The sequence below is a fragment of the Thermobia domestica genome, chromosome 7 (genome assembly GCF_964235325.1).
Source record: "Thermobia domestica chromosome 7, izTheDome1.hap1.1, whole genome shotgun sequence".
In the NCBI taxonomy this organism is placed as follows: Eukaryota; Metazoa; Arthropoda; class Insecta; order Zygentoma; family Lepismatidae; genus Thermobia; species Thermobia domestica.
Genome location: NC_137460.1, coordinates 269073352 through 269097138, shown reverse-complemented (window position 1 = coordinate 269097138; position 23787 = coordinate 269073352).

Here is a 23787-nt window from a genome sequence, read left to right as displayed (position 1 = left end):
TCATACTTATGGTTTCCCTGATGGATGGATGATGAAAACATTTATCATCGTTTTCATGTGTTAGTATGTGCGCACAGAAAATGATATTGAGCGGACATAAGGGCAAATATGACGCGCAAAAGAACGAATGTTGTTCTAAGTTTCTATCTTATTTCATTGCTTTAAGTGCGCTCTTTGAACTTCACTGATTTACATTTTTCAATACGATACATCTTAAGTCTGTTTAATCGCTCACTAGAAATTTTAATTGCACTTAGGCGCACATATGGAGTATTACTTGCTGCAGAAATCTCAAGTTGTTATTCTTTGATTTAGAGCAAATCATGAATTTTCTGTACATTTTTACTACGGATTTTCTTCGTTCCTGTGCGCGCACAAATGGAAATTTTATGCGCACATAAGCGCACTAATGGAATACTACTTGGTACAGAAATTTGAAGTCTGTATTCGAATGTCGCACTCAGGCGTTACCCTGAGTGCGCTTTTCTATCACCTTTTCGTGTGTAGATATGTGCGCACCTAAGCTGAAACCCGGCGGACATAAGCGCACATAAGACGCACATAACAGCTGACTACAAAATATTATACTATTTGTATGTGGGGGAGGGGGGTAACGGACCTTGTTTGCTGGACGTGTACAGAGTTTGTGACATTAGACGAGTGTCATCAGGCAATCCTTCTAGTCTGTTGCTGAAGAGATTTTTTCCATGAGATATCAAAGCGTTCATTTCATCGGCACCAACCTAATACTTATCTTATTTTGTAATTTTTATTATTTTCGCTTTTTATGTCTTCTTGTGATAATGGTATGTTAATATAAGTTTCTTAAATAAAAAATATGTATTTTCAGATGCCCAGAGCTCCTACCGTTACCCACGAAGATTTAAAGAGAGCCATTTTTGAAACTGAATATGTAATTGATGGGGAAGGCAGTATATCTGGTCCTACACACAAATGTTGGCAGTTAGTAAACAAGATATTGAATGGAAAAATATCACCCAAATACATATATCAATACGTTTATGAAAATAGGTACAACTGTTACCATGAATTAAGAGAAAAGAAAGGAATAAAATCTCCTAATCTGTTTTTGAAGTATAGTCAACCTGAAGAGTATTCTTCTGATAGTGAAGATGAATATGTAGAAGCTTTAAACAGTAGCCCAGAAATACATGTGTTACCTAAAAAGTCTTTTCATATTGTAATACCACATGCAACATGGTCAAAAATAAAACCTATAGTCAAGAAGTATGATAGAAAGGACCGTCTGTGTGTTAGGAGAAGAGAAGTACTACCACCATTCATTTGGGAACCAATATTAATCCATTTGTTATGGGACCAGCACAGGATTCCTAGTGCATACACTTTTGATAGGTCGTATGTTTATACAAATGAAGATAAGGAAGAATACATACGTATTCAAGGTCATTGCAAAGAATGTAGTGGTACTGGAACAGGGAGAATTATACAAAAACCAAATGAAGGGAAAGATGTTCCTATGATTTGGTGTGCTACTGATAGTAGAAATCTAAAACACTTCAAGAAAAGACCTTTAAAGGGTGCCCAAAGATTTTCGATAGGCACTGAACTAAGTAATAAATCTGCTTCATTTTTCAGGCGTATCCAAGCAAAAAATACTATGGACCAGGGTGATCAAGAACCACCACATTTATTTTCATCAACTGTATTAAGAAAGGCCAAACAGGAAAAGATGCGAGCAGATAATATCAATGTTCCTCATGGTCATGATGATATAAATGCAATTTTTATTATGAAACATAGGCAGCCTTATTGTGGATCAATTCATGACGTAGGAATTGACAAGTTTTTTATTCATTATCTCACACCTGCTAAACTGCTTGTATACAGGACATATTCTAAGAAGTCATATTGTGTACTTTGCATTGACGCTACAGGTGGTCTTGTTCGCAAGATACCAAGATTAAATGGACCTTCAGCGAATATTTTTCTGTATGAGGGGGTCATTAATACAGGCAATGTTCAAATACCCGTTTTGCAGATGTTATCTGAAAAACACGACGGTAACAGCATATTGTATTGGTTGAGTGAATTTTTACGGAATGGCGGCCTATCACCCAATGAGGTGGTTTTTGACGACTCTGGAGCACTGTTAAGTGCAATAACAAGATCGTTTTGCCAATGCATTAATACTGCTAATTATCTGAATAAATGTTTTTCGGCACTTTTAAAGCAAAGCATTTCTCTACCGCCTTGTTACTTGCGACTTGATGTTGCTCATTTCCTCCGTGCAGCTAGAAAGTGGAGTGTATGGAATGAGAAATCGATATTTCGCCTAAAAGACTTTTTTCTACGCTGCTTAGGACTTTTAATACAATATGATAATCTCTAAGATTTTGAAGCTTTGCTTAGACACATTCTCGTTGTTTGCCTTTCACCGAACGAAGGTAAGGATGAAAATGATGAAGATATTCCAATGGAATATAGTTTACATGTTTTCTCATCTAAAATCAAGAATATTACTACTCTGCTAGAAGAAAAAGTGATCAATGAAAACGAGGTAAACATTTTAATCAATAATTCTAAAGCGGAAGAAGATGCTGATCCAAGGATAAACCAGAGTGATATAAGGAGGTGGCTGAACGTTTTGGAAGGTGAAGTAAAGGATTCCATTAAGAAGTTACCTGATGGAAGGCTCAATCCTTATTATGCCCCTACAGTGGCAAAGGAGTTTCTTCGTGTATCGGAGAAGTTTGTTCTTTGGTCTGCAGTTATGGTCAAGTTGTATGGATCGCCATATTTAACTGCGAGTTCTACATCAGTAGAAAGTGATTTTTCAGATTTAAAGAGAAATATTTTAAGAGGAGTAACTAAACCATTAACTGTCCCTAAATTTATATCCCTACACATTGATGCTATCGAAGGATCATGCAGAATAGCGGGAACTGCTCTAGATGATGAAAGCAGTAGAATTCCCGTTGGAGAAGAAAGCCTTCATAGAATATCAGCACTCAAAAATGAATGTGAAACAGAAGTAATTGAAATTGAAAAAATTGAATGAAGGACAGAAACAAGGTTTTATTGTAGAAGAGCGTCAGTATATTATGTCAGCATCGAAAGAAGAAAGTGGAACAGAAATGATTGTTGAAGATGATTTAAGAGAAGATAATTTTCATATTTCATCATCTAGAGATGCATATAAAACAGAAGAAATGCTTAACGACTTAATTGAAACTGAGAATTGGCGAGGTCTGGAGGGGGAAAAATCAAAAAGACAATCTATATATTTAAACCCTTTACCAGAGCTTGATGCTGCTGTTTAGGCTAAACTCTTGAAACAGCCCAAAGAAAAAATGTTACGAAACGGAAATATTTGTAAACCTATTGCAATAGATTGTGACAATTTAGTCCTATTAAGAAATACTTGTGCTTTTGATGTTATAGCTCAAGTTATTGCGTCTGGTTATGTAATGCATGAAAATTACAGAGATTTTGTAGACAGCTCAAGTAACATCTTACTGAAAACAGTAAAGAGCTTGGCAACTTTGGGAGCCACAAAAGAGCTTTTCTTCTTCGACCGCGCGCTTTATCACAGAGTATTCAATCTAAATGTTCCTTGAACATGCCACGAAGTTTGGATAAAAAAAGTTGCCAAAGAAAAACAATAATGGACTATGATTGTACTATTAATGCTCCGACTTTGTCCAGGATGCTACTAAATGACATTCCAAGCATCACCATGAAAACTTTATCCTGTACAGGAGATAAATGTGCTCGCTCTGTTTCAGATACAATCGCTGTTTTAGACACAAATATGAACATTCTGCTTCGAAATGGATTGGATTCCCTCGAGCAGGCGGTAAAATTGGCATTGAAAATAGAAATTAATGAAAGTGATGAAAACGAAAAAAAGCCTTCGTATCAATACAAGTTACGTGCCTGCCGACCACCGTGCAACGGAAAAACGACAGTATATTTACAGGTTGGATAACACATCCTAATAGATATTGATTATCTAAGTGATCCTGCAGTTGGTATACGAGGTGCAGATAGGTCTTTTAATCGGCCTCATGCATTGAAGAACTTCCCTGCGACTTTAAACTTGTTTGGACAACAGTGCATTTTGGTAGGAATCGTTGCTCATACACCAGGACACTATATAGCATACACAAAGAATGCAAATTCAACCTGGAAATCATACAATGATTTAAGCAAAAGGTAATTACTGTAGAAAGTGAAAGAACTGTTTGTCCTCACTTGTTATTTTATGTTAATATTCAAAAGTAATTGTAACTGCAAAAATTTAGTCTAAACGTTTGTTCAGTTAAAACAAACAGCTTACTTATAAAATAGCCAGAAGAGACTATTCAGTAGAATCAAACCGAATTTTGGAAAAGTTGAGTATTGATCTGATAGGGAAACTGCCTTGTAGCAATCGATATTACTATATTTTATCATTGTTAGATGTGTATAGTCGTTATATTTGTCTTTGTGCTTTAAGAACGGCCAGTACTAAAGAAATTTTAAATGTCTTGAGGAAAACTTACTTCTATCATTATTCGTTGCCAGAAGTTATAGTAGCTGATAATGGATCTCAGTTTACCTCTGCCTTATGGAAAGCATTTTGTGAAAAAGAACACATTAAACATTATACAATATGTCCGTACAAATCCAAGAGCTCAAAAGTTGAACGTGGTCATAGAGAAATTAAGCGAATACTAACTTTGTTCTGTAAACAAAATCATACTAAGTGGTGTGAGTACCAAGAGGCAGTGCAAATACTTCTAAATCAATCTGTATCACTAGCAACTGGATTTATAACTGCGGAATTATTTTTAGGAAGAACAAGCATAGACCGATTAAAAGCAAGACTTTTATGGCCAGAAGATATTAAAGAAATCAGTGCAGATGAAAGAAACTTGGTGGTAGAAATCAACCAGGAGGTCTTGCGTAAGAGAAACAAAATAAAACCATCAAAGACTCAACAGGAAATTTCTATAAGGGAGTTGGTGCTAACTATGACTCATCCGAAAATTTCTGCTATTCAGCAAAAAATTTATAAATATTTTGAAATTTATGCAGGACCTTATGTAGTAACAGGAATTTTCAATAACAATGTCCAATTAGCAGATTTAAAAGGAAATCCAGTAGGGAAGCAGAATGTATCAAATCTTAAGCTATTTAACTGTACTGGTGAAGGAAACAAGATATATTAATAGATTATAATCTACCTATAGAATTATAAGTTTTAAATATTTTCAATTTTGAATATTATCGATTATGTTGTGTTTCTATTTTCAAAGTTTATAATTTTTGCACACCTAAAGAAAACGAGAATGTATGTTTAAGATATGTATATAGGAAACAGTTCCTTACTATTGCTGACTTTCAATTTCAAATTTTTATTTGTTCGTTTCAAAGAGATTTACATTACATTACCTTTCAATTAATATTTTAATTAAATATTAGTTTATTAAAAGAAGCTTTAATATAACGAAATATTGAGCTGATAGTAAAACTATTAAAAATAAAAACTCGAACTTCGCTTTCAGTCATTTCTGAGTTTTTATTTTCTGAGAGAAAGAGCAGCGTTGTATTGCTCCAAAGGTTATAACACAACTTTAGCTTTTGTTATTTTATATTTTGCTATTTCACATTTTTACATTTACTGATTTATAATTAATTGAACTACATTTATTTTACTGTATAAAATAAAATGTCTTAGTTTTTAAAAATCAACATGTACAAATCCAAGTTTAAAATTGAATTAAGTTACCATTTAACAATTTTGAGCAGAAATTCATTTACAATATTGAAGCATAAACAGGTTATTCAATCTGCAAAAGAAATTCAATTTCTTAGTGGTGTTTGCAACTATGAATCCCTTAGTAGACTTCTGGATATAAAAAATAGAAATAATCGTTGCTGAGCAACGGGAAAAATATATTTAAGTTGACATCTACAGAAAAAGTGTTCTTGGTAGGAATATATTTGCTATTTATAAGTGATTTTCTTAATTCAGCAGAAAAGTTTATTAAAGTGCACATGAAAATTATAAACATGGAAGCTTAAATTAGAATAGGGGCAAAGTTAACCGTACTAATAGCTGAAATATGAAGTATATGTCTAAATAGTGTTTTTATGTTCGTAGTCTGTATATGTGTAAAAAATATATTCTGTTTATTTCTATAATTGACGATTTGAAAACATTTCCAAGCTGTTTTACTGTCATGGTTCAGATTCACTTTCTGTCAACCCAATAATATGAACTATTAAGCAGTTATCATAGTACATTTAGTTATCATTCAACTTTTAATTAAATCATTCAGTAATAAATATTAACATCTACATTCAGCGTTATACAAGAATCTGCGTATCTAGAGATGAAGTCTAGATGTGAAAACACAGATGTACAGAAGGATTGCCTAGATACAACAAAAAGGCGACCGTTACAAAGTAACAGTAGCAATATGAAATGAGATTTGAGAATGCTTCAATCTGAGGTAGTGGTATTTGAAAAATAGAACTTTGTGTTGGGTTGGTATGGAAGAGTGTGTCAGCTTGTTGAAATCAAATGCAATGAAATCCTTCAGTGTTATGTCCCGCGGTTATGCCGGTTAGGCTAAAGGAGACAGTGGTGATGACAAATGAATAAAATGGTGAAATTAAGAAAGTGCGAGGAAACGAGGAACCCCGAGAAATGGCACGAGCACGGTGTTTGTCCACCACAAAGTCCACACGGCGCGAGCCGGGATCGAAAAAGGAATCCCAAGCACCGGAGATAACCGTTCTACCACTCAGCCGCCGCGACCCCAAGAAGAAAGCTAGTTGAGTACGCCAAATTCACAGGTACAGTTAGCTTAGACAACAGTTTTTGCTAAACCTTTAATTTGTATAAAACCGTGGAACTAACAGAACTTTTGTAAGAACTAACGAGGAACTAACGATTCATGTCGAAAACCGTAGGAAAGCTAGTTGGGTACGCCAACTTCAAATGTAAAGTTAGCCTACCCATTGTTTTCTGCGTATAATTTCTTTAAAATCGCAAAATTAACGGAACTTTTATAAGAACTAACGGGAACCAACAAGGAACTAACGATTTATGTTTAAACTGTGGGAAATCTTGTTCGGTACGCCAACTTCAGATGTGAAGTTAGCCTACCCACACATTTTTTTTGTTATAATTTGTATAAAATCGTGGAACTAACGGAACTTTTGTAAGAACTAATGGGAGCTAACGAGGAACTAACGATTCATGTCGAAAAATTTGGGGAAGGTTGTTGGGTACGCTAACTTCACGTGTGAAGTTATCCTACCCACACATTTTTATGCTCTAATTTGTATAAAAACGTGAAACTCACGGAACTCTTGTAAGAACTAACGATTCATGTCGAAAAATGTGAGAAAGTTTGTTGGGTACGACAACTTCACATGTGAACTAGCCTACCCACACATTTTTGTTTATGATCTAATTTGTATAAAATCGTGGAACTAACGGAACTTTTGTAAGAACTAACGATTCATGTCGAAAAATGTGGGAAAGGTTGTTGGTAAGCCAACTTTACATGTGAAGTTAGCCTACCCATACATTTTGGTTTATGCTCTAGATTGTAACAAATCGTGGAACTAACGGAACTTTTGTAAGAACTAACGGGAACTAACGAGGAACTAACAATTCATGTCGGAAAATGGATGAAAGTTTGTTGGGTACGCCATTTTCACATGTGAAGCTGGCCTACCCATAGTTTTTTGCGTATAATTTCTTTAAAATCGCGGAGCTAACGGTACTTTTGTAAGAATTAACGAGGAGCTAACGATTCAACGGGGAAAATGTGAAAAAGCTTTTTGGGTGCGCCAACTTCAGATGTGAAGTTGGCCTACCCATTGGCTTTCGTGTATAATTTCTTTAGAATCGCGGAACTAAGGATACTTTTGTAAGAATTAACGGGAACTAACGGCTCATGTAGATAAAAGTGGGTAAGCTAATTTGGGTAGGCCAACTTCACAGACCTAAAACGCATATATTGCCAGTTTTTACGGCGTGCTTCTATGCTACTTTTAGTAATTTCAATTACTTTTACATACTTTCCACAACTTCATTAAAATTTCACATTGAAACCACAGCGTTGACTTCTGGTCGGGTTGACTGTCATAACACAATGCTTAAAGATTTTGTATGACAGTTAAAAATGAATTGAAATCTAAATTTGGGAGCAATGCTAACTGTCTTCGGTAAGAAATAGATATCAGCTGTTTAATCGTGTTCACAATAAAAGTTTATGGTATACCAGATGGAAACCACGTATCTTGTTGAAACTTTTGTAAACGAAATCGGTAACGGTACCATCAGTCTTTGGATTGAACGCTTGAGATTGCAACATCGATAATTTACTTCCAATAACTCTTTCTGTAGCAAACTGAGCTTTAAATTCTTTAGTAAAACCTTCAAATGAACGAACTGTAAATAATTTTGATTTGTACCACTCACGAGCATTACCGCTAAAAACAAATCCTAGTACATCTAAATCTTGAGATTTAGGTAAATCTACAGCGTGCGCCGCGAGGTTAAATTGGTTTAAAAACGAAGTTGGTGACTCATCATCTTCTAAACCTGAATACTTCGGAAACATTTCACTATCACCATGACGTAATATTCGTCGTTTAGCATTTTTCACATCACCTTTGTCTGATTTTCTGACTTTAATTCGTTTCTTTAATTTTGTTTATCTTACTTGCTGTCGAGGAACTAGAATCTGTTTGGTTAGAAGTACTAGTTTCTTCCCTGCAATATTTTGACTTATGGCTACTCCTATCCTCACCTGATAAACTTAATCTACGCCAATTGCGTTCACTCCCCTCTCTGTTAGCACTCTCAGCTAATGAAGTTAACTTCGTTTGAGTTTCATCTACTTTTATTTCCAAACCTGACAGCGTATCACTTATTAAAGGAATGTTCTGATTCATATTTATAACATCAATACCTTGAGCAGTAGCGTAGCCAGGATGTGTGTTTCGGGGGGCCCAAGTGCTGTTATAGGTACATATAGAAAAATTACAAACGAAACAATATATAAACATAAAAATATATAAAAAATTACAAACATTAAAGTAGCAAAGTACATTGTCGGACCTCTTTGGGGGGGCCCGGCCCCTCCGGCCCCCCCCCTTCCCTACGCCACTGACCTTGAGGAATTGTGTTCTGTGACAAACTATTCTCCCTACGGTGCAATATTGCGACATTTCTTTCTAACTTATCAGTCGTATTATTTAATCCCACTAACATTATTTCTTTATTTTCTAAATTACTTTCAATGTTGTTTACTGACTCCTCGATCGCTTCAAATTGTTTCAAATGTTCGGTCCGCCTTTTCTTCACATTCACCTAAATCAACCATAATATTCTCAAGTTCTTGACAGTTCTGAACATTTCCCCCCATATTTTCTCGCATTTATCATTTACCTTCTCGCACTTCTCATCTATTTCCTTAGATATTTGTTCATATCTACCCACACATTCTTTTCTTATTATTTCTAATTGCACCTCAAGTTTATCGTCAATCTGCTTTTTTCGTACCTCAGATATTTCTGACATTTTATTTTCTAAAGATTCGTTGACCCTTTCTATTTTGCTTTCAAGAGACTCACACATTTTATTGGTTTGTTCATTAACTTCAAGTATTTTTCCTTCCAAAGATTTATTCATTTTTTCTATTTTACTTTCTAACGATTCGTGCAAAATTTGCATTTCAGCTTTATTTGCATTAACTGCATCCAACAATAAATTGACATTACTTTCATCCATTTTGCAAATTTCTAAACACGAATCAGACTTACCTTTTACCTTTACGTTTCTGAACATGAATCACTACTTTTGCTTTAACGGTGCAGGAGTTCTGTGCCTGTTTGGTGCGCCATTTTTTGTAACCCCCCTGGGTTCGATTCTCCTGTTCGGGCAATGAAAATATTTATTTATGGTAAACTTAGTGGTTACAAGGAACAAGCGCACCACTCCGTAAATAGTAATGGCTAGAATAAAAGGCATGCAAACCTCCAAGCTGGATCACGAACCAACACGAACTTAGACTGAGGTTGCACTCACGCCTACCCACCGTCTTCGGTAAGCCCGTTAACATCTATAGAATGCACACGAGTACCTGGTTAGAATACCAACGATCTCGGTGGTGATTCATGTGGTAGTGATTTATGCTGAAACGATAACAAAAACAAAGCAAATACATAGGATAGGACTTATTTGATTAAAAATAATTCACATATGAAGTTACTTACGTAAACTTGAAAATTGAATTTTCGTTAATAAATTTCTTCGTATGTTTTCAAAACCTTTTAGCCCATTTGGAATTTCAATAAAGAATAAAAAATGACGATGAATAAATTTAAAATGAAATTATACATTTTTGCCTGCGTACGTCAGGCTTGCTAGGAAATGACCACCTAACACACGTTAATTCACTTAATATCATTTCACTACACAACAAGGGATTAAAATGAAGAAAGGGGGGTTGAAGTAATTCCTTACGATCTTGTCCTTTTTTCCTAATGTTCGTTTTCTGCCTCCGTTCCGGCTATTGTGGCACAGGTTCGACCATGATTGAATTTGTGACTGAATCACTAAATATTCAATAAATTTATAATACAAAGAATGGGATTGTGTGTGTGTGTGTGTTTTTATGCTAACCACTCGTATTGTCTTACCATCATAATTGATGAGATTGATTTAAAAATCGGATAATCCTTGCTAAAACGCATATATTGCTAGTTGTTACAGCGTGCTTCTATGCAACTTCTAGTAATTTCAATTACTTTTACATACGTTCCACAACTTCGTTAAGATTTCACATTGAAACAACTGAGTTGACTTTTCGTCGCATTTGCATAATTAATTCTACAATATTTCGAAGGATGATTCAATAAATTGATGATTTGTTAACACACAATGCACGTCTTCGTTTTCTCACACACGCATGGGGGTACACACAATGCTCATCTTCGCGCGTTTTGCATCAAGCGTCAGAACCCTTACGTATGTTAATAACTACGTAAAAACACTCTTTCATAGATAATATGCACATTGGCGAATTTTATACTTTCTCACCATTAAACTGACTAAATCAAAGTGCTAGAAGTAGCAAAGTTAAACATCGATTACATTAGAAGTGACGGGATTATTTCTCATGATAACACAAACATTTTACTCTCCAGTGCGGCTTTTGTGTGTAATGCAAGTCACCCAAGCAACGTGTTGCCAGCACATTGAAATAGACAGGACCATTTTGTTAGGTTTGCGTCAACGTATATGGAGCCTTATTCCACTTCAGATGAGACGGACTGGTGAATTTTAAATGGAATGGGAGTGAGGGAGAACACACTCTTACACATGGCGCGCGGGAGAGACGATGATTTTCTTTGAAGATTATCAGAATCCTGGAATCTTGAAATTTACCTCTTCTTAAAATTTATTTTTCCGGTTATTACTCCTGTTTCTTTTTAAAGTATTAATTCTTGGTATATCATGGTTCACTACACAAACGTAAATGGACTCTGTTGTATTCATTTTAAATGGGCCCCTTTTTGGTACAGGTACAAAATTATATCTGTTCATAACACGATATTTAATACAAATTGAATAACATATTGATTATAGCTTATGTTTCCATTTTATATTTCCTATATATATAAATTTTATATTATGTTTATTCATATCAAATGACCTATATAGTTCGTACACCTTTGCATATGTCAACTTTTTTTGTAAGTATGTGACTCGTGTTATTACATCTTACACTATACATTCTTATTATATTATAATAAACGTATGAAATTTTCAACATTTTGAAGAGAATGAAATATAAAATGCGAAGGTAACTATTTTATACCTATATGTACTTACTTATAAGTAATTTTCAAAATAACTTTTAATAATGTATTATTTTCATTATTAAAACACTTAAAATACAGCATTTGAGCGACATGATATCAATTTGCTAGTTAATATCAAATATAATGCAATAATAAGGCAACATGAGAATATGAAATAAATTTTCGTATTAGTAAGTTTTCAAAACACATTACATATGAAAAACTTTATTTTTAACATAGTATTGAATAAAATACGTTTTTCGGGATTTAATCAAAATTGATCAGCTCATTCGAGATCCACAGCTAACTTTTTACGATGTAATAATTCAGTTATGATTCTCTCTGACCACTCGACATGGTCTGCCTTACTAAATTTGGAAGATACTTACCCACAATGAATTATTTGTCTTCCCATCCCGAGACGAGGCCGGAACATAGAACACAATGTTAAAATTCAAAATAATAAAGAATGGGACTTACCAAAATTGCTTACTCAGAGCTTTAAAGAAATATTATATTACCCAAAATATATACGGGGGGTACCTCGTCTCAATGACTTGGCATATAGCTTTACTAGTTTTTCCATTTCTTTGGAAAAGGAAATATCTACGGCCATCTGGAAGTCGCATCGCTGGTCACAGATGCCTGCTTACATCATATTAAACAACCTTTTTTTTCTTCTACGTTCCTTGGACTCGCTCATTCAATAACACATAAGGATTTTGTAGATTTACCAACGCAAATTCTAATACATCGGATGAACACAGAGTTTTACAATACAGAAAATTTAAATTTTTTATCAACATCCAACATTTTTTTTTCTAAAATTTTGTGTATTCGTTTATTATTACTTCTTATTTTAACCCTTTGAGGTACTGGTACTGTTGTTAGTGCGTTACAAAGAACAGTTTCAACACTATTTTCTACATCTGAATTTTTAAATTCACTTGAGATTACATCGTGATATTTTTCAGAACTGTGTTTTATAGCTAAATCTAATCAAATCTTTCGAGTTTGTTTCGTAGGCTTCCACACCTCAAGTCGATCTACAAAATGTTAGCCAATTGATTTACCACTTAAAGGGTCTAACAATTCGAACACCTTTTCTGAATTTGATGGTTTATTGACACAAAGATAGGATCCCTTAAACACATTAAAGAATTTTGAGATTTTTTTGTCTCTTGCGGAAGTTTGTCTGTTTCAAAAAAACAAAATCATTCACCTGTATTTTGTGTTTACTCTCCTGTCGTGAGTTGTACCTCTCATTTTGCTTTCTGATCACTTCTTTTCTTTTAAAATTTGCCATTACCAATTTATTGTCCCAACTTTAATTATCATTTTCACTTGTATCATTCGTAAAAATACCAAAATATTCGAAGAGTGGTTTTTCAGCCTGAATGTTCAAATGTAAACTAGCTGGACTCCCGCCAAGACTACTTGATATCGAATAATTAAATAACACAACAACTTGTGGTATGAACTCCTCCCAGGAACCATGATCATCCTTACCAAACAATCTAAATAACCTGTTCGTTTCCCGATGGATTCTCTCGACTGCGTTCGCGGCTGGATGGTACAGCGTTGAATAGAATATTTTAATACCATATTCTATAATTTTCTGCTCGAAGTTTTTAGAAATAAAACAACTACCATTGTTCGCTAATATAGCCGAAGCAATTCCTAAGTGCCCAAAGTAGAATGATTTCAAGCATTTAACTATACACTTCGTAGTAGCGTTCCAAATTGGCTAAAGAACAAGGTAACGAGTAAAGACGTCCAAAACTGAAAGTATAAATTTACATTTTGAAGGAGATGGCACGAGAGGTCCAATGATATCAATTGAAATCAGTCTCCTGGGCCCTTTCCCCTGTATAGTTTCTAAAGGTCTAGCTGGGGGTCGAGTATCAACTTTAGTTCGTTTACACTCGAGACAGTCATTAATATAGTTCATCACGTCTCGCAGCATAGATTTCCAATAACAAATTTCACTGATAAAACTTACTGTTCTTTCACATTCGAAATGTCCACAGTTATGCATTTCTTCAATTACCAAATTAACTAAAGATGGTGGGATGCAGATCCTCCAACTTTTTGGGAAAAGAAAGTTCTTATAAAAAATCCTTTTTCCAATTTGTAGAATTTCTCTACATTTCTATTTTGCATCTTACTGTAAGGATCGTTCGGTTTCTCCAAAAATTTGGTAATTTTATTGTATTCAGAATGCACCCTTTATTTTTCGGTTAACTTTCCTGGTGTGAGATTCCTCAAAAATGAAGGGAGAACTTCTAAATTGTTTATGTCCAAAATTTCACTAGGAGGGGCCAAAACTATTCTTGACAATGCATCACTGACAACATTCTCACTCCCCGAAATGTGCTTTATTTCTAAATCAAATCCCTGCAGTTCAAGACTCCACCGAGCCAAACGGGAGTTCAAATGGCGAATTTTATTTAAAAACACTAATGAGTTATGGTCTGTGTAAACTTTCACGTGGTGACCATATAACAAATGTCCCCACTTCCGTATTGCTATAACAATCGCATACGCCTCTAATTCCGCGATAGTGAAATTTCGCTGTGCACTATTTAGAGTCTTACTGTAAAAACCAAGTATGTGTTTTTCATCATTGACTTCTTGAAATAATATACTTCCAACTGCTACCAGCGAACTATCTGTCAATAAACAAAAATCGTGATCTAACAATGGATGATTTAACAACACCTCTTCAGCCAAAGATTCTTTCAAGTTAACGAAACTTTGCTCACATTTATCAGTCCAAATCCACTTTTTATTCTTTTTCAAAAGTTCAAACAACGGATTGGCTAGATGAGCGAAATGATACACAAATTTAGAACCCCACTCAAACAGACCTAATACTCGCTTCAGTTCCTTTACATTTTTGGGGAGTGCCAATGTTCGAATTGTTTCGAAGTATGATGGATCATTTTCCACGCCTTCAGGTGTGACTACGAAACCAAGAAATTGAAGACTCGTATTGCAAAATAAAGATTTCTTTAAATTTACAGTCATGTTAGCTTCTTTTAGTTTCGTAAACAACAAATTCAAAATTTCTAATTGTTCATCAAAAGAAAAGGTTGGTACTGAAATATCATCAATATACGTGACTAATTTATCAAACAATGCATGATCTAACACAACCAAAAGACAAGCCATTAATCCCATGCCTCCATTTGCGTATCCGAAAGGGATGAATGTAAATCTATACATCTTACCACTCTATGAGAACGCTGTGTAATCTCTACAATTTTCAGAAATTGGGACTTGAGTATAGCTTCCTACTAAATCAATATTTGATACATATTTTGCACCCTGAAACTTTAACAACAAGTCATCAATTTTTTTCACCTTCAATTGTTTCATTTTTACATGAGAATTTTAAACTGTCAAATCTACTACTACACGCATCTTACTTGTATTTTTCTTTGGCACGCAGAAAATTGGATGTGAATGAATTGATACACAAGGTTCTCTTACACCACATCGTAACCACTCATCAATTTGTGAATCAATATGCTCTTTGAATTTATATGGTAACGTATATTGCCTTTTAACTAAAGGTTAATCAGTATCTACCTCAATTGCATACTCAAATTAATTACAGCGTCGAGGAATATTTTTAAAAATTTTCCTATGTTTCAACAACAATTTAAACAATCTTTCCTTCTCAAAATCAGACAATTGTGCTTCCTTAACCTCTTCCCGTATTTCTGAAATTGAAACAAATTCACTTTCTTTTTGACTGTCCGTTGTATTACATACTGCAACTCTATTTAACGATTTACAATGCAATTTTTCGATCTCACAATCAATTTCTGAAATCTGTTGTGAATAGTAATCAAACAAAAATTTATCTTCATTCTCGACTTTAAATTTAACATTTTTATTTCCTTATTATCGCTACAAGAATTAAGAATTTTATCGTAAGCTCGGCTAGAAAGATCATGATTAACCCATTCTTTTTCTAATTTACGCCTTTCACTTACCAAATTATTTACTATGGGACATTCTACATACACTATTCCAATCTCAAATAAAACTTCCGATTCATCATCACTGTCGCTAATAACATTCATATTAGCTTCATTACCAGCTTGAGACATAAAATTTACCTTTTGCTGTACATCACCTTTAGTTAAAATTTTTGTAACTTTGGCATTGTCAACTTGACCACCTAGCATAGGTACGTTAACGATTTCCCCTTCTTTTTCAACCGTAATAGAACTATAACCAAAATCTATCTTTGCCTTGGATTGAGTAAGAAAATTTCTACCAAATAAGCATTCAGCATTTACGTCGGAGACAACTAGCACGCGTACGTCAAAACAAAGTTTCCCTATTTCAATACACAATATTGTTTCACCTTGCACCTGTTTCTATTTCATACCTGAAAAATCCACCAACAGAATATGTGGAGCCGGTCGCAAATTATAGACGGGAAATTATAGGATGGGAAATTATAGACGCTACTCGTTTTCCATGTCTCTAAAGACAAAAGGCTAACTAATGCACCAGAGTCACACAAGGCTACTATTGGTTGATTTAAAATCCGTACCTTTATTTCAGCTGACCTACATTGACTATTAAACTTTTGTTCTTCATCGCTACTCTCAGATGAATCGATGTCCCAGTTTACTACATTAACTATATTCTTTCCAGTCACAACAAGCTCGGATTGCGAATCATTTTTGAGTGCACTTTGACTTTCAGTACCTAAATTACCATTTACATCACTAACCCTGCCAACCGCACTCGCGTTGGAGAGTGACGTTAGTTTCAATTTTGATCTTTATTTTGTGGGAACATAACTCCTGGGCTATAATATGAAATTGTAGTGCAGGTTGACTATATGTAGGCACTGACTGTGCTCGGTCTATATCCTCATCAAAATTACTGTTTACGAAATTAAATCTTTCGTTTTTGATTCGAAGTTTCATAATCATGATCGTCTTCATAGTTATTACGATTCTTACCTTGACCTTCATTGCGATCATTATTCCCAGCATGATTATTCTTACCTTTATTCCAATGAAATCTTTTCTTGTTCGGATTTTCCTTCTTTTTCGATTCTTTAAACTTCAATTTAGTTGAATTTTCACGATTTTCATTACCGTAATTTTCCCTTTTGTTGGACTTCTCATAATTGCCCTGCATTTCATCTAGCTGATTAACACGTACAGTTCTACAGGGTGCGGCACGTAAAACCGGCCCGTAAAGTGAACACATAAAATGAAATGTAATGTATTGAATATGATTAACTACAACACATAAATGAAATGTAATGTATTGAATATGACTACTCACCTTCACAGCAGCCTTCACAGCAGGTGCTGAAAGTGTCCTCCGCCCACTTAACACACATGTGAGCACGATTGAGGAGATTCATATATACCCTTGTCAGTTCTTGTGTTGTAATGCTATTGGTGATATCCCGGATTTTGGTCTTGAGTTCTTCAATTGTGTGTGAATTTGTTGCGTATACTCTTCCCTTTAACAGTCCCCATAAGTAAAAGTCAGACGTTGACAAGTCTGGTGACCGAGGAGGCCACAAGCCTTTGCTAATTATCCTCTCTGGTGTAAACATCTCATGCACAAGGGACAATAATGCAGCTGATGTGTGGCATGTTGCACCGTCCTGCTGAAAGTAACATATTTGACGCTCCTCTTCGGTCAAGTGTGTATAAAACTCCTCCAGGATTTCCATATACACGTCACTGTTCACTGTCGTCTCAAAGAATATGGACCCAATAACGCGTGTGGCGGAAATGGCACACCAAACTCCAATCTTCTCATCATGCAAGGGTACCTGGTGGATTGCGTGTGGATTTTCTGTCGACCAATACCGGTTGTTTTGGGAATTTACGTACCCAGACAGGTGGAACCACGCCTCGCCACTCATGATGAGCATTAGTGGATCCAAGAAACCACTGTCAACATTGCTCAACAGCCATGAACAGAAATGCACCCTTTTCTGCAGGTCAGGCTCCTTCAGTTCTTGCACAACACTTATCCGGTACGGTTTTAACTTCAGTCCCCTTAAAACACGTCTGCAACTTCTCTCACTCGCATGAACCTGTTGACTCAATCTCTTGGTTGACTTTCGAGGACTTCTTGTCATTATCTCCTCCACCTGCATCTTTAATTCAGGTGTGCAGACAGATAATCGTCTGTTCCTGGGAGCATTTTGAACCGAACCATTTCTCAATCAATTCCTGGATGGTGCTTTTTCCTGGCACAGAATGTCCTGGAAATTTCTCCCGAAACAAATTCTTTGTTTTCACGAAAGATCCAGTGAGAATGAACCCTTCAACAATGGCAACATGCTCGAGTATCGAATACGGCATTATCACACACTGACACTCACCCGGCTTAACACAACGAGGCCTTTTTCTCAACTAGTTTCGACAAGTTTCACTGGCTGCGGCTGCACGTGACTGCTGCAGGTCACGTAAGTCGACCCGACCTCGACACGCCATCTCTTGGTAGAAAGGTAGATTATTTAAGTGTTGCCAAAAACACAATATACCAGAATATTACTACGGGCCGGTTTTACGTGCCGCACCAGGTACCATAAAAATTGTTCCTATCATTAGTATTCCTACTGTCATAATACAATGCTACAAGATTTTGTATGGCAATTAAAAATGAATTGAAATCTAAATTTGGGAACAATGCTAACTGTCGTTGGTAAGAAATAGATATCAGCTGTTTAATCGTGTTCACAATAAAAGTTTCCGATATACCAGATGACAAACCACGTATCTTGTTGAATCTTTTGTAAACGAAATCGGTAAAGTCTTTGGATTGAAGGTATGAGATTGCAAAATCGATAACTTACTTCCAATAACTTGTTCTGAAGCAAACTGAGCTTTAAATTCTTTAGCAAAATCTTCAAATGAACGAAATGTACCTAATTTTGATTTGTAGCACTCACGAGCATTACCGGTAAAAACAAATCCTAGTACATCTAAATCTTGAGATTTAGGTAAATCTACAGCGTGCGCCGCGAGGTTAAATTGGTTTAAAAACGAAGTTGGTGATTCATCATCTTCTAAACCTGAAAACTTCGGAAACATTTCAATATCACCATGACGTAATATTCGTTGTTTAGCATTTTTCACATCACCCAGTCTGATTTTCTTACTTTGTCTCGTTTCTTTAATTTTGTTTATCTCACTTGCTGTCGAGGAACTAGAATCTGTTTGGTTAGAACTACTAGTTTCTTTCTTGCTGTATTTTGACTTATGGCTATACCAATCATCACCCGATATACTTAATCTACGCCAATTGCGTTCACTCCCCTCTCTGTTAGCACTCTCAGCTAATGAAGTTAACTTCGTTTGAGTTTCATCTACTTTTATTTCCAAACCTGACAGTGTATCACTTATTAAAGGAATGTTCTGATTCATATTTATAACATCAATACCTTGAGGAATTGTGTTCTGTGACAAACTATTCTCCCTACGGTGCAATATTGCGACATTTCTTTCTAACTTATCAGTCGTATTATTTAATCCCACTAACATTTTTCCTTTATTTTCTAAATTACTTTCAATGTTGTTTACTGACTCCTCGATCGCTTCAATTGTTTCAAATGCTCGGTCCGCCTTTTCTTCACATTCACCTAAATCAACCATAATATTCTCAAGTTCTTGACAGTTCTGAACATTTCCCCCCGTATTTTCTCGCATTTATAATTTACCTTCTCGCACTATTATTTTTAATTGCACCTCAAGTTTATCGTCAATCTGCTTTTTTGGTACCTCAGATATTTCTGACATTTTATTTTCTAAAGATTCGTTGACCCTTTCTATTTTGCTTTCCAGAGACTCACACACTTTATTGGTTTGTTCATTAACTTCAAGTATTTTTCCTTCCAAAGATTCATTCATTTTTCCTATTTTACTTTCTAACGATTCGTGCAAAATTTGCATTTCAGCTTTATTTGCATTAATTGCATCCAACAATAACTTGACATTACTTTCATCCGTTTTGCACAACTATATAAAAATTTCTAAACACGAGTCAGACTTACCTTTTACCTTTACGTTCCTGAACATGAAATACTACATTTGCTTTAACGCTGCAGGAGTTATGTGCCTGTTTGGTGCGCAACTTTTTGTAACCGCCTGGGTTCGATTCTCCTGTTCGGGTAATGAAAATATTTATTCATGATAAACTTAGTGGTTAGAGGGAACAAGCGCACCATCCCGTAAATAGTAATGGCTAGAATAAAAGGCATGCAAACCTCCAAGCTGGATCACGAACCAACACGAACTTAGACTGAGGTTGCACTCACGCCTACCCACCGTCTTCGGTAACCCCTTTAACATCTACAGAATGCACACGTGTACCTCGATAGAATACCAACGATCTCGATGGTGATTCATGTGGTACTGATTTATGATGAAATGATAACAAAAACAAAACAAATACATAGGATAGGATTTATTTGATTAAAAATAATTCACATATGAAGTTACTTACGTACGCCCTTTTTTTAAATTAAATTTTTTGTTAATAAATTTCTTCGTATGTTTTCAAAACCTTTTAGCCCATTTCGAATTTCACTAAAAAAATAAAAAATGACGATGAATAAATTGAAAATGAAATTATACAATTTTGCCTGCGTACGTCAGGCTTGCTAGCACATGACAACCTAGCATACGTTAATTCACTTAATATCATTTCACTACACAACACTAGTGATGGGTAAATTCCCGGGAAGATATTTTTCGGGAATATTCCCTGGCAATTTATCCGGGAATTTATGTACAATCAGAAAGAAAATTGCATTCTATTACTATATTATGATTTCAAAGTTGAATTAATTTTTATATCACAGCATATTATTACTGTTGGCGACAGAGGATTCTTTAAAATCTATATATTCTGAACGGTACTATGTTACTTTATTAACACTTTATTATATTTAGTGACGGGCAGTAGGAATATTCCCGGTGGGAAGGAATTTTAAAAAATGGGAATATTTCCGGGTTTTTCCCTGGCCTATAAATTCCCGGGAAGGAATTTATTTCCATTTCTTTACTTTATCTTCCAAATTATAAGAACGATATGACTAATTACTTTGTTTTAATATATTATGATTTACTTCTATGTTTTAAAGAATTTGGAGGTTAAAAAATTTAAAATTATTTGACGATACTTTATATAACTAATAATATGATTTTTAAATTTTCCATTTCCATATGCACTAAAAAAATAGCGTAATTGTTTAGATTTGGGGGGCCAAAACGAGCAAAAATTAGGATGATTTACGGAGGAAATGAGTTGGTAGTGATGTTCAAGTAGTCAAGAAAGTATCGAACACATTTTTTTAGGGCAGTAGGGGATTTATACAAAACGGAAAGGTAAATGGAAGAGATTTATGTGAGAAAAGAAAGTGGATTGTTTGTAACGAAGCTAGAAAACAACGTGCCATGCGGGGCTCTAACCCGCCTTCATTCGCTAACACTCGTTCTGCAACGCTGTCTGAATTTAATGTTGGTAACGTAATTTAACGTATGAAACTATAAAACAACCGCATCGGAATAGAATATCGCAAAAAAGTAGGTGCAAAAGCTGGTCCCCAATGCTAAAGAACAGCTAAAATTAGCAAAGTACTAATTTACAAATGATGAAAAGGAACCATTTTGTAAAGTAATTTAGAATTATGTAGAAATAGAGATGAAGTACTATTAATAAACCCTGAACCACCTTTAGTAATAGACGTCGGTCTGTCTCCTCTCTCTGACTCGAATTTCTGAAGAAGTAGTCGGACTTCTTTTACATGTGAATTAACGTATAGAATTTCGAGAAATAGGTAGAATCAAAGGTCGTGTATGGCAATGTTACGTGCTAAAATATAAAGATAAGTAAGTATCTTGCGAACTTTGTGAACATAAATATGTAAGCGCAAATGTTGATAAATTGGTGAGACATGTATCTTCTAGCATTTACCCAATATAATTGGTTTATAACATCTCTAAATTTAATATGTCCATAATATCAGTAGTAGAGTCAAGTTGAGCAAATCCACTTACATATAAATTTAAGCTCTTACTATATAATTTTTTCACATATATTTAATTGATAGAACATATTGTAAATAAATATACATTTATGCGTACTCTCTAAATATAATAGTGTTAATAAAGTAACATAGTACCGTTCAGAATATACATTTTAAAGAACCCTCTGTGGACAACAGTAATAATATGCTGTAATATAAAAATTAATTCAACTTTGAAATCATAATATAGTAATATAATGCAATTTCCTTTCTGATTGTACATAAATTCCCGGACAAATTCCCATTTTGGGAATATTCCCGAAATATATCTTCCCGGGACTTTACCCATCACTAGCTTCACCGGGAGTTAGTTCAAAACGAACGCTGAGAAATGTTCGCGTTAACTATGCAGATAAAGACGATTCTGACATAAGTTGTGGATCCTCAGATGTCTATAAACCAGATTCTAATGCGGGAACGTCTGAGACAGGTAGGCATATTTTGTTTATTGGTCAAATTAGATTAACAGAGTAATATTTTATTTCTTATTCTGTGTTATGAATTCGAGTTAAACTGTTCAAATGCGAAAGTGAACTAACTTTAAAAAACAGTTTGCGAACGCTCGTGTGAGTGACATATTAGATGTATAACAGTATGGCAAATCTCGCAAGTATATTACGCACTACATGTTAAAATTATTGAGTATTAGTGACCAAATACGGAATAGTATAATTATTTCCAGAGAAATTTGTATTTAGTTCATTTTGGCATGTCAAGAGTATTATCACTTTTCATCAGTTCGAACGAAAAGAGATGGATCATAGCAATGAGTAGAACTCTCAGAATCCAGAAGTATGAGCAACTGACGAAACAATAGTAGTATTACATTAAGTACGTTACTCAACTGCAAGCCTGAAGCGTTTGGCCAGTCCTCACATCGGAGATACTTTACTATTTTCGCCTCGTCAATTCGAGTGGGTTACTTAAAATTTGTTTGTTAGATTCAACAATAGGAAAATACAGTTAATTCTCAGGTTGGTCCATGTACTTCAGTAAACGAAAGAACTATTAAAGGTTTGTGACGTCAGCTGACTTGTTTGTTCCTTTTGTGGAGTACATGGACATCAATCCCAGTTTTAGCATCAAAAATATCCTACTTTGAGTTTGCTGAAAAAGATAAACTGTAATCAACGAGTAAAAAAAATCATAATGCATCTCATCCTTGCAAGGTGTGGCCAAATGCTAGCTGATGAATTCCAACCTGTTCAGAGTTTTCAAGTTGTTGTTACAAAGTAAATTTGAAAATAGTCGTACTACATCTTTTTTACTTTCAGCTCGTAATCTCAATATAAACTTTGTTATTCCCCATGTCTGGAGATAAGTTAAATTCCTTGGCTCTTTTTATGTCAGTACTCCGGTAGCTTTCTTTGCTTTAGCAATCGTAAAACACAAGTACTTCTAACGCGAAAAATAATAAAAGTGTTCTGTTACTGCAACAATTGTTGATTTCTTCATCCTGATTCAATTGCTTATGGTGTGCTACTATTGTGTTCTTTCAGATTCATCCACTCCAGAAACCAGAAGTACGATTAATCGACACAGAAAGGGCGATCCTTCCAAATAGAAGAAGAACATTCGTAAAGAAAGCAGGCGCAAGGGTAAGGCATACATCTTAGTAATAAGAAAGTCTATTGCTGCCAAAACGTTCGTTAATTTCAACTGTTCTTGCAAATATGCTTGTGTGGCTAAGGTAAGCGTGGAGGACAGAAAAACTTTTATGACGTGTTTTACAATGCCGATTCTTGGGAAACATAAACAGCGCTTATTGTGGGAGCTGTTCAAACCAAGCCTGTAGCTCGAAAGCGTTAAAAACGTTCTGTAGTTCAGGGCAAGAGGATGTT